We start from the raw sequence: 12,878 nt of genomic DNA on the forward strand, positions 1-12,878 counted from the left end.
ACGAACAAAGGCAATCATTAGGTACCTATGTACACATGGTTCGTGACAAAAATACACCTAACTCTGACATGCACACAATTGTGAAAACACAGAAAAATCTCCTAAGGACAAAAAGAAAAAAAAAGCAATATTAACAAAGTGGTAAGCAAACGTTGTTACCTCACTAGTCCTAATATGATTTGCAGATCGCTGCAATCTATTAGCTCTTAGTGGCTTGGTTTTAGGTTGACAAGGCCTAAACTTCACACAAGCTTGTGCATTGACAATCAGACACTTCCATAAAACTTGTGATCTTGAAATCTATCTCCTCAGTCAGGGATCAAAATAGAAAATGAAGTGGCTCATTCAGCAAAGGGGGATGATAGAGACAATACTCACAAAATGTCTCACGAAAACAATTTTTAAAGGATGTCTTTTAGTGAAAAAGATTACTAAAAGGAGGGCATAAAATTGAACAATAAACATTTCTGAGAAGAGAAATTGAAAACCATGTGAAGAAATCCAGAGGTTGACTATTTCAAATATTAATACTGCATTACTATTTACTTAGAGACAGTAAAAATAAAATGGAAATTAAAAAAAAATTTAAAACTCACTTGAAGGTGTGAGTGTGGTGCCTGATATTACCCTTTGTAAAGTTTTTTTATTTATCTTTTTTTTCTTTTTGAGATGGAGTCCTACTCTGTCGCCCAGGCTGGAGTGCAGTAGTGAGATCTCGGCTCACTGCAACCCTCACCTCCAGGGTTCAAGCGATTCTCCTGCCTCAGCCTCCCAAGTAGCTGGGATTACAGGTGCCCGCCACCACGGCCGGCTAATTTTTTTGTATTTTTAGTATAGACAGGGTTTCACCATGTTAGCCAGGATGGTCTCGAACTCCTGATCTCGTGATCTACCTGTCTTGGCCTCCCAGGTGCTGGGATTACAGGTGTGAGCCACTGTGCCGGGCCTGTAAGGTTTTTTGTTTGTTTGTTTTTTCTCCCTTTTATCATTTAAGAAATGGACAAAGATATGTTTTAATTTTAGATTTTGTAAGACTAGGCATTCAGTTTTGTATTTTGGGTTACCACTAAAAAATGAGAAGTGGAGTATATTCTTTCCAAACCAAGGAATGAGAAAAAATCATTTTGAAAACAAACCAACCCAAATAAGGCAAAACAAAACAAAAAACAAAACACCCCTCAATCAAAAAGAAGGAAGGAGGGGAGGAAATAAGAAAGGAACATAAGCGATTTTCTCAGGTCCAGTTGCACAGAAGCTGATCTTATGATGAATATTCCTGTGTAAGTGATATTCTAAATATCAAAGGAACTCTGTTTAAGTAAGTGAGGGAAGCAAGACAAAAAAAGGAAGGAAACCAAGCAAAGATCTGATTTCAAGCAAAGCCTTATTAAAGGTATCTTCAATGTAATCTTTCACGAGAGCTCTGGGGTTGTAAGTTACACTTCAGTAATTCCCAGGTGCTCCGAGCTCTGCAACAGCAGGCAGAGTGTGCTCCAATGGCCTGAGCATAGTCCTCCAAACAGTCCTTCAAACAAGCTGCAGATGCAGGCTGTTGCTAAATCCAAGGGAAAACACAAGAGCTAAAGAGGATCTAAGGGAACCTACACAAGGTTCAACATCATCTGCAGAGACATACAAGGAAAGTGCAACATAACATGGTTTAAATATTTCAAGTATAGCGAAAATCATAAATATCCAATTTTCTTAATTATCCAGTGAAAAGCAGATACTGCAAAATTGAGTTGAAACAAAAATCTATGTTGGGTTTAATATAAATGTATATTCTATTTATAAGAGATTCACATAAAATACAAGGATACAGAAAGATTGAAAGTAAAAATTTTAAAAAATTAAAATCAGGAAAATACTAAGAAGTTAATACAGCTGTTAATATCAGGTGAAATTTACTGAAACCAGGAGTATTATTGAGGATAAATACGGTCCTCAGATAATAATTCAGTTAACTAAAGGATATATATAACAAAAATTATTTATTCTTGTTAAAAATGTGCTCAAAAATATATGCAACAAGTGACAGGACCATATAAAAAGTTTACAAACTCACCTCAATAGAAGATTTCTTTTATATAAATGTTTAATAATGTAAAATATCCGTATGTTAAAAGTATACAAATTTCAAGTTTACAATGCAATGAATTGGCACTAAATGAACACTGCCATGTAGAGCAAGTAGATGATTTCATGCAAAGCTCTAGTTAAAAAAATAGAACATTAAAAATATCCAAGAGGCACTCTCCTTTATTTCCCAGCAATATCCACCCCCTCCAACAATCATTTAATTGTTATACTGACATAGCACCATTGGTTCACATCACTTGTATTATATTTTTTGAATAAAAACATATGCTGCATACCATTATTTTGTTTGGCTTATTTTTTTCAGTAATCTGTGGGATTAATCCATGTTGTAGAGTGCAGAAGTTTCATTGTTCTCAGTGTTGTACAGTATTCTGTTATATAAATAGAACATTTATCCATGCTCCTATTAACGAATATATGTATATTTCCAGCGTTTTTCTATTACTCTATTATAAATACAGTTGTTATAATCACTTCTGTACATAATTGTAAAGCTGATATACAGGCATGCATTTCCAGTTTTTAGGATGTGTGTACATTTATCTTTGGTGGGTATCATTAAGCAGTTTTGGAAATTAAAATTTCCACCAGCATTGTATGAGAATTCCGTTTGCTCCATACCCTTACCAACACTTAGCATTGTAAGCCATTTTATATTTAATCATTCTAGTTGGCATGTAGTTATATAGCATTGAGGTTTTATTTTGCATTCCCCTACCTGTTAAAGAGGTAAGCACTTCTCATGTGTTTATTGTTAATTTAGATATCTGTTTTTTGGGGAAGGAAATGGCATTCAAAGGTTTTGCACATTTCCTAATTCTCTATTTTCCTTGTTGAATTTTAGAGTCATCATTACACATTATGGATACTGGAGATTGATGGTATATGTTAAAGCTAACTTTTACCGCTTTGTTCATAGCATTTTTCATCCCCTTAAAAAGTGTTTGATATGCATACACTCTTAATTTTAATAATTCAATTTATTTGTTTTGCTCATAATTTTTTACTTCTCATAGTTTAAGAAATACTCTAAGCTTTCTGCTGGAGAATGTACAATTTTAAAGTTAATATTTTGATGAATATTTAATTAAATTATTCAATTAATTAATTTTTTAAGATACAGGGTCTTGCTGTGTCACGCAGGCTGGCGTTCAGTGGTGTGATCCTAGCTCACTGCAGCCTCAAACTCCTGGCCTTACGTGATCCTCCCACCCCAGCCTCCTAAGTGGCCCGGATTACAGATGCACACCACCATGTCCAACTAATTTTTTTCCATATTACTTTAGAAACAGGATCTTGCTATGTTGCCCATGATTGTCTCAAACTCATAGCCTCAAGAGATCCTCCTGCCTCAGCCTCTCAAGGTGCTGGGATTACAGGTGTGAGTCACTGTGCCTGGCCACAATAAGTATGTTATACTCATTCCACTCAGAACTGATTTCTTTTGGTAGGAAGAGTGAATATTGTTTTCTTAGTTGAGAAATTCACCTGACTCTTTCCCCACTGATCTGTAATGCCAACTTTGTTATAACTCGTGTCCATGCATATGTGTTTCTATTTCTAAACTGTATTCTGTTTAATTTAGTTATTAGTTTACCCTTGCATGAGTAGCACATTTTTATTACAACTATAGCTATTTACTATTAATATCTGGTATTATAAATCTTCTAATTGTTTCTACTTCAAAAACTGGCTCATCTCGGTTGTTATTTCCCTTTGCATTTCCACTTACAATTTTGTATCAGCTTGTCCATTTCCTCCAAAATAACCACTAAGCTTTTGATTGGTTTATAATAAGGGTCTACATGTCTGTTCGAAAAAAATATATTTTTAAAAAGTTGAGTTTCTTCAATTTATGAACATCTTATGTTCCTCTATTATTTACACTTCCTTTAATTTATTTTTTTATATCTCCATAGTGGAAGTACTGCACAGTTTTCATTAGATTTATGGGTATTGATTTTTATGCTATTTCAAATGGCATCATTTTGACATTTTAAGTTTTTATTGGTATATAGAATATCATTTATTTTTTAAAATTTGATTTTTATCTCAGGGAACTCCTTTAATTCACCTGTTTTTAATTGGGTATATGTCGGGTTTAGTTGTGTGTTTTTTTTTTTTTTGTATCTATATATTCACAATCATTTTGCATTAAATTATAATAGGTTTAGTACTCCTTTTGTGTTCCTTGTATTGTTATTTTATTTTCTTATTTTATACTTCTTAGTAAAACCTATAATAAAATATTGAATAAAGACAGAAATTACAAGTATTTCATTTCATTTCTGTCATTTAGAGTAATATTTTTAATAATTCATAATCAAGAATGATGTTTTTGCCAGATGTTATGTAACTACTTTACATGAAATTTAGAAAATTTCTCACAGCCAAAGCAGTTCTATGAGGGATGTTTACAGCACTGAATGCCTACATCAAAAAATAATAAAATCTGAAATAAACAGCCTAACATTACACCTTAAGGATTAGTAAAACAAGGACAAACTAAATATAAAGTTAGCAAGAGAGAGAAAATAACAAAATCAGAACACAAATAAATAAAATAGAGACCAGAAAAATAATAGAAAAGATAAACTAAGAATTGCTTTTTTGAAAAGTTGAACAAAATTGGCAAACCTTTAGCTAGACTAAAAAAGAAAGAAGACTCAAATAAATAAGTAAAATGAAAAACAAAACATGAGACATGATTATTAGTAATATATAAGATGCTACAGAAAAAGAGAAAAGTACAGGTCAATATTATTGATGAACATAGATGCAAAAATCCTTCACAAAATACCAGCAAACCATATTCAACATTACATTTCAAGTATCATTCACCATGGTCAAGTGGAATTTAGCCCTGGGATCAAAGATAGTTCAAAATAAGCAGACCCATTAACCACCACATTAACAGGATAAAGGACAAAACCCATATGATCATTGCAACAGACAGAGAAAAAATGTTTGACAAAATGTAGTATTTTTTCATCATAAAACCTCTCAACAAAATAGCCTTAGAAGGAATGGTGCTAAACACAATAAATACCATATGACAAGCCCACAGCTAACATCATACTTAAGTATATATATTAAGTATACATATACTTAATAATTAACTAATTGCTTGATTCTTTGTGAAATTGAACTTAGACCTTGTGCAAGCGTATTATATATTCTTAATAATTAATTAAGTATATAGATACTTGATAACTACTTAATTGCTTCTTTGTGAAATTGAACTTGGGACCTTGTCACTGACTAGTTGTGTGAGACTAGGTATTCCCTCATCTGCCAGTTTTCTCATTTGTAAAATAAAGATCACAACTATAGTCATATCATATGCCTGGAGTTAATATTAAATGACATATCTATCTATCTATCATCTATCTATCTACCTATCTATCTATAGCATTTAGTACACAGCTTTTGTTTCCTGTACTTGGTAGCACATTTTCCTGTGGTTTTCTGTAGGCCAAACAGGCAGAGAGGGGAATAAATTACTCTAACCAGCATCTTCAGTTAAAGCATGCTCGTTGTTCTTTGTCTTATGAACCATGTAGTCAAATTGTCATCACAGTGTATCTGAACTAGAGGCCAGATATCTCAATAAAAAACAACTTTCTTCTAAGAGGTGAGCTTATAAACTATGACACTACTTTCTAGACTTTGTTTACCAGAGTTGTAAATCAAGGAAAGAGATTTAAAAACCACTGTGAGATTGCGGGCAAGGGGTAAGTGAGTGGATATTGTGATGGTCCAATGCATTTCTCTGACTGCTGGTATCTTGATAATTATTGGTCTGAAGAATCTGTAGGCAGTCAATAAGGATCAATCAACCATTACAATAAAAGAAAAAATAATTTAAACAGAGCTTTATATAGAGCCACTTTAGTATCTTGGTCAGTTTCATAAAACCAGGCAATGAACAGAATACAAGTATTGCTAATCAAGGATAGTATTTCTGTATTCACATCAAACAATTTATTTTAAGAATGTTGTTTACTTGTTAAAGTCAATTAAAAATTTATATATCCAATTAAACTAAATATATAATTATCATCTCTCACAAACCAATGTAGAATTTCTCTTAATTCTATGACTGCTATTTTAGTCATGAAGCTACAGAGTCATTATGCAAGGCTGTGCATAAAGATCAATGGAGCATTGCTATTTCAGTTTTGTGAAGATAATTGTGTTTAATGGAAAGACAGATTTATAGAAAGTTATTCAGTGATTCCCTACAGATTTTTAGTTTTTAAATTTATTTTATTTTTATTTTTTGAGATGGAGTCTCACTCTGTCACCCAGGCTGGAGTGCAGTAGCGTGATCTCGGCTCACTTTGACCTATGTCTCTCAGGTTCAAGCGATTCTCCTGCCTAAGCCTCCTGAGTAGCTGGGATTACAGGCATGTGCCACCACTCTATTTTTTTCTAATAGTTGGCACAATTTTTGCACAGCTAATTTTTGTATTTTAGTAGAGAAGGAGTTTCACCATTTTGGACAGGCTGGTTTTGAACTCCTGACCTCAGGTGATCTGCCCACCTCGGCCTCCCAAAGTGCTGGGATTACAGGCGTGAGCCACCGCGCCCAACCCAGATTTTTAAATATCTTTTCCTTTTTTTCCTCTTCTGTGTCTAAGCACAAAGAAAACATGGAAAGTTTGAGATAGAGTAACTTGATTAGATTGGTTTTGGAAAACAATTCTATGTGATTTATTTTCCACTAAGCATCAAAAATTCAAAAAGAAAAGGCAAGCGTTTAAACATCTCCACACTGTGAATTATATACATTAAACAAACAACTCTGGGAAATACCTCCCAAAGTAAGCAACTCTAAGAGAACAAGAAAAAAGTAGGCAGTTTACAGTCAATTGTTTTATATTTTTATTAAAATGCCTTCTGTCTTTTGGCTAAACCCAGGTAAGGAAATCCAAACAGAGAAAAATAAAAATATGACAAAAATTCAAGGCATTCAGTGTAAAAAAAAAATTCTGAAGAAGTAAATTCTTATAATTAAGATATACATTTGTAAGTTCTAAATGCGCTGCCAGAAATATGGTTTTGTGGTATTTTTTTTTTTGAAATGATTAATCTCTTGTTAATTTGACATTATCATTATCCGTGTCCTCTTATAAAATGATCTATGTGTACTCTACATGTTTCTTCACTTAAAAACGTATATTTTTATATTTTTAGTTGAATTTGAAGTATTACAATATTTAGTCATCTCTAAATCTCATTCAGTGTCACTGCCAGTTCTTATTTAGCACTTACGGAACCCGACTTTGATGTGGTGAGTGTGTGAGTGAGTGTGTGTATGCATTGTTATTAACATAAAACATAAGACATGTTATTAACATAAAACATAAAACATATTATTAACATAAAACACAAGTTAATTGAAACAGATTTAATTTGCATATGCTTAAATCATAATGAAAATATGACTCTAACTTTCTCGGATTTCTGTTATGTACTTCTATTTAGAATTTACAATTTTGTACCCAAATTTGCAAAGAATTACCCTATCAACTTGAAAAATAACAAATTTAATTTTGCATATAAATTTTGCATTTATCCACTTGTAAATTTTATTTTCATTAGTTTTTTGCTACTTCAAACTGTTCTAAAAAGAAGAAACTATTAAATATGTAGTCCATATTGGTAGATTTAGATAAAACTAACAAGATATCAGAGAGGTACAAACGTTATCTAGTAAAACTAGTAGTTCACATGCTTTGCATTTTGTTCTTGCTGTCTCCTTTAAGTGAACTTCTGCTAAATCATAATCTTACAAAGTCCAACACATTTTCTCCCATGGCAAAACTGAGGAACAAATAAACACATTGATTTTTCCAACACTGTAGATCAATCATTTCTTAGCAATGTTTTTTTCATTTATTCCAAAATCATAAAGAATTCTGTTGTAAAAAAAATCCACTGTTTTTGTTAGTGGTTCCTTCATGAAATTGAAGGTAAGGACAGTTGGCAACAAAATGTAATGAATACATGCCTTGAAGCTAGGATGAATCTTCCTAAGTTTGTCTCCTCGGAAACTTAAATTTACTCATGTATTGGAATGATACAGTAATACATGTCTTTGTATGATTAAATTGCATAAGGCTGTAAAAGATATTTTATATTATCCACTCTCCTTTGAAACTGGTCATTCACAATTTATAACTGTATTCTATAATTTAGTGAATATATTTATGTTATGATTGAAGCCATGTACTTACTGAAATTGGGTACAAGAACCAGGTTTTAGTTTTATTTAATCCAACCGATTATTGGCCCTGTCCTTATGGTTTCCTTTTTTATCCATAATTGTTTTCCTCCAGTCAGCCTTATCTAAGGTACTAATTTTTATTTCTGACATTGAAGTTGTAGTTTTGGATATAGAAATATATTTTTTTATTAAAGCTGTGTTTTTCTTAGAATTTGCCCATTTTTGCTGAGTGTCTTTTAAGAAAATATTTTAGCTTTTATGGTCTCAAAAGAAAATTTTATTTAATCCTAATGCCTTAAATGTAAAAATTAAAACAGATACATAAAGTGTGAAATAACTCAAATTTTAGTGCTTCAAATAGATTAAAGCCTATTTACTATAACTCATATGGTCACGCCATATGCCCATGGGGTATAGATATAAATTTCTACCACAGGGAAAGGCAGTAACAATTTTGAACAATTATACAATCTAAATAGAAAAAAATAGAATAATAGAAAAATAGTTAATTATGTAGATTGAACTGAAGGAGTACTGGTGAATTGAAGGGGTATCACGAGAGGTGTATAATATTTATAGAGGAAATGGGAGTGATGGGACTAGTAAAAGAGACAATATAGGTGAGAAAATGAGAATAAATAGGGATTGATTTTTCTCATTATTACTGCACTTTAAAGAGAACAATTATGCATTGGTAATTTTAAGTAACAATACTTTTTAAAAAGATAACTGAATAATGGAATACATTAGTATGTCTCGGTTGTAATTCAAACTATATTTTTCTAATATTTGGCACAATTTTTGACGTTCTTGGTTGCAAAAGAAGAGAAATTTTCTGAAAATTAGTGAAACTTTTTATTAAGGTTGAAATTTATTTCTTAGCCATATATTTTTACATTTTTCATAAATAAGCAGAAGACCTTTATAGAATTTAAAGGTTTTTGGATATTCTGGATAGTCACATTTCTTTGAGGACAATTTCATATGTATGTCTCAAAGTTCGAACATTAGGAAATCACTTTTCACAATCTTCCTTCCCTGTGGAGTTTATCTGAATGTACAGCCATTTTTAAAGTTTGTCCTCTGATCAGCTCAGCTGGATACTTACGAAGATAAGAGTGTAGCACAAGTTAAAGTCAAAATTCTAGAATTCACAGTATGCTTCAATGGACTCTTTTTTTTTTTTTTATTGATTCCGAAACTCTTAAACTACTCATTGGATCTCATTCTGTTAACTACATTTTACTATTTTGGTTTCCATAATAAACCAAACGTGAAGTCTTTGAAATTACTTGAATAAAAACTTTATATATCAAATAGTCCAAATGGGCAGAAGTTGATATGTATCTGAAACTACTTAACTGTGTATAAAAATAAGAAAAATTGAAATCGGCAAACAATGCTATAAAGGACATTTTTGTAAAGTTAGCTATTAAGACGTGTTTGTCAATCCCAGACCAATGATAGAAAGTACAATTTTATACTTAAATATATATAAATTGTCTCTATTTGTGACAATTAAATAGAGACAATTTGATTGAGACAATTAATTATCTCTATCAAAGTGTATTCTAAAGGTTTGGTTTTTTTAAAAAGCAAGCTCAAGCATTTTGTCCAAAAGAATTGTATATCTAATGGATAAGCACATACATAATCTATTGGTGGGATAATCAGTGTCATTGAATACATTCATATTTGAGTTTGATACTATAAATATTATCCCCCAATAGGTAGTACACTTATCAGAAATGCACAAGAGTACATTTTGTTTCCCCTTGCACTATGCATTATCAACTTTTATTTTTTGGCACATATGACAGTGACACATTTATTTTACTCAGATTCCTTGAGAAGCAATTGTTCCGAAGCACATTCATGTCGATGTTAGTCCCTGTAGGTTGGCTGAGTGGATCTAATCTAGAAAACATTCACATCATTTCTATGTATTTTTTTGCTCTGTTGAGCAAAGGAGACAGAAACTGAGTAGACTGGCCTGCACTGTAAACTCAGGCTTGTTTTAAAGAGCTGTCCCAAGGATGACATTGAGGAGAGAGAAGCTTGCAAGTCACTTTGTATTTTTCTTTAATCTACAACCCACAACTTTAACAGCAATAAAGTTAATATTTTAGAAATTAATAATTATTCTAGTTTATTCATCAAAATCTCAGAAACTGTAAGAAGACTAGGAGTTTTCTTTATCTAAAGTAGTCTTAAAACGCCTAATACCTACTAATTGTAATTTAAATTCAGTGATTCTTAAATTACTAATGGAGCTGGAGACATAATTATACATTAAATTGTCTCAGCCTTTCTTTTTTTGTGTGAAAAAAAGCCCTTATATTTTTCTATAGTTTGTTTAGATTGACATTTATTTCTCTTTTTTCTTTTTTTTAAAATTTTTCTTTTAAGTTTAGCAGTACATTCGTTTGTTTGGTTTGTTACATAGGTAAACTTCTGTCAGGGGTTCACAGTACAGATTATTTTGCGTCCCAGGTATTAAACCTAGTACCCATTTGTTATTTTTCCTGATCCTCTCCCTCCTTCCACCCTCCACCCTCTGGGAGGCCTCAGTGTGTGTTGTTCCCCTCTATGTGTCCATGTGTTCTCATCACTTAGCTCTCACTTATAAGTGAAAACATCCAGTATTTGGTTTTCTGTTCCTGTGGTAGTTTGCTGAGGAGAATGGCCTCCAGCTCCATCCATATGCCTGCCAAGGATTTCTTTCTTTTTTATGTCTGCATAGCATTCTATGTTCTATATGTACCATATTTTCTTTATCCAGTCTAGCACTGATGGGAATTTATGTTGGTTCCATGTCTTTGTTATTGTGAATAATGATGCAATGAACATTTGCATGCATATGTCTTCATAATAGAATGATTTATGTTACTTTGGGTATATACCCAGCAATGGGTTTGCTGAGTTGAATGATATTTCTGTCTTTAAGTCTCTGAGGAATGATTACACTGTCTTCCACAATGGTTGAATGAATTTACATTCCTACCAACAGTGTGTAAGTATTCTTATTATTGATATTAAGTAAATTAGCTCTTTCATCATTCTATGTACTAAAATGTTTCCTAATTTGCTATTTAAATGTATAATATTTTAATAAGCATTTTATAACACTAAGTTAAAACTTGTGACTAAAATCTATAGAACAGTTCCTACTATAATGAAGGAAAAATAACTCAGCAGAATACCATTTTTACTTTACATTCTGTATTTTAGCTTCAAAAAGAATTCATTTAAGTTCATGAACTTGCTGAACATTTCATGTATTAGAATCTTCTATTCTATCACTGATATTTTGAACTTTAGAACATTAGATACATTTTCCCCATGAAAATGTTTTGTAATATTTATAGATCTTATTAAATTATTGTACTATACTTTATAGAAATGGAATCTGAAAATGTTGGCAGCCATCCATGAGGCACTTTAACATATAATCTACTCAAGTTTTTTCTTCAATCATTTTTATCATTAGGCTATTTATAATAAGTAACATATAGTTCCATAACCTAACTGTATAAGCTATCATTGAACCAAGTTTAGTTGATGCTAATAACTTCCCATGATTCATAATGCAACAAATATATTTGAGTAAGAATTTTTAAGGTCACAGTTATCTTGGCTCCTAGAAAATTTTTTTTTCATTTTCCAATAAATGGAAATGTCACATTATTCCTCTTCTAAACTACTTAAATAACTTCCATTGTTTCTGATTTACATATTTATGAATCAATCCCTATTACATGAAAAACAAACAAAAAACAGTATGGCAATAGGTAATCTATTATTTAATCCTAATTTAGCCGTCTGAATTGTGTAGTAATTTTTATTTTCTTCAACAGATTTGTTTCTGAAGATGCATTGGAAAACTACTGTTTACTTCTGGAAAGATAGAACTAAAGAATTTTTAAAGTAAATAATTTTCTAACCAGTGTTTGTAACACTTGCACCAAGCCTATCGTAAGCTCACAACTATTTATCTAGTAATAAATGAATGGGTACTCACATCAAGTGACTTCTTTATTACAAGACCTTTTATGAACGCTTTTCAAAGAGAAGATCCTCTACCTTTTGAAAAAATGCATTCAAAAGTTAGAACACAGAAGGTAGATAGATTAGATAGATGATAGATAGATAGATAGATAGATACATAGATAGATACACAGATATAGATTAATATTTCCATTCGTGGTCCACAAAGGGAAAACTCATGAGGAACAAAGCCTAAAATATTACAACCCACCAAGCAGAGAATCACTGTGGTCCAATTCTAATCATCCTGATAAACAGGGTCCTAGATCTGTTTCTAGGTGGCTGGGACAATTGTATTCGCCTATGTTTGAATTTGGAAATAAGCTGATTCCTTACAATTTTAGGTAAAAACAGTTACTACAAAATCTAAAATTGGATCTTTGTCTCTTGTTAATTCAAGGCTGAAAATGAACTGAGTGTATGATTCAGAGCCCAGAGCTTAGCTGCTAACACAAAACCAGCTTAAGAGCTGTGAACAATGAAAAACCAAGTCACGGAA

The sequence above is a fragment of the Pan troglodytes genome, chromosome 22 (assembly GCF_028858775.2).
Source record: "Pan troglodytes isolate AG18354 chromosome 22, NHGRI_mPanTro3-v2.0_pri, whole genome shotgun sequence".
Classification (NCBI taxonomy): domain Eukaryota; kingdom Metazoa; phylum Chordata; class Mammalia; order Primates; family Hominidae; genus Pan; species Pan troglodytes.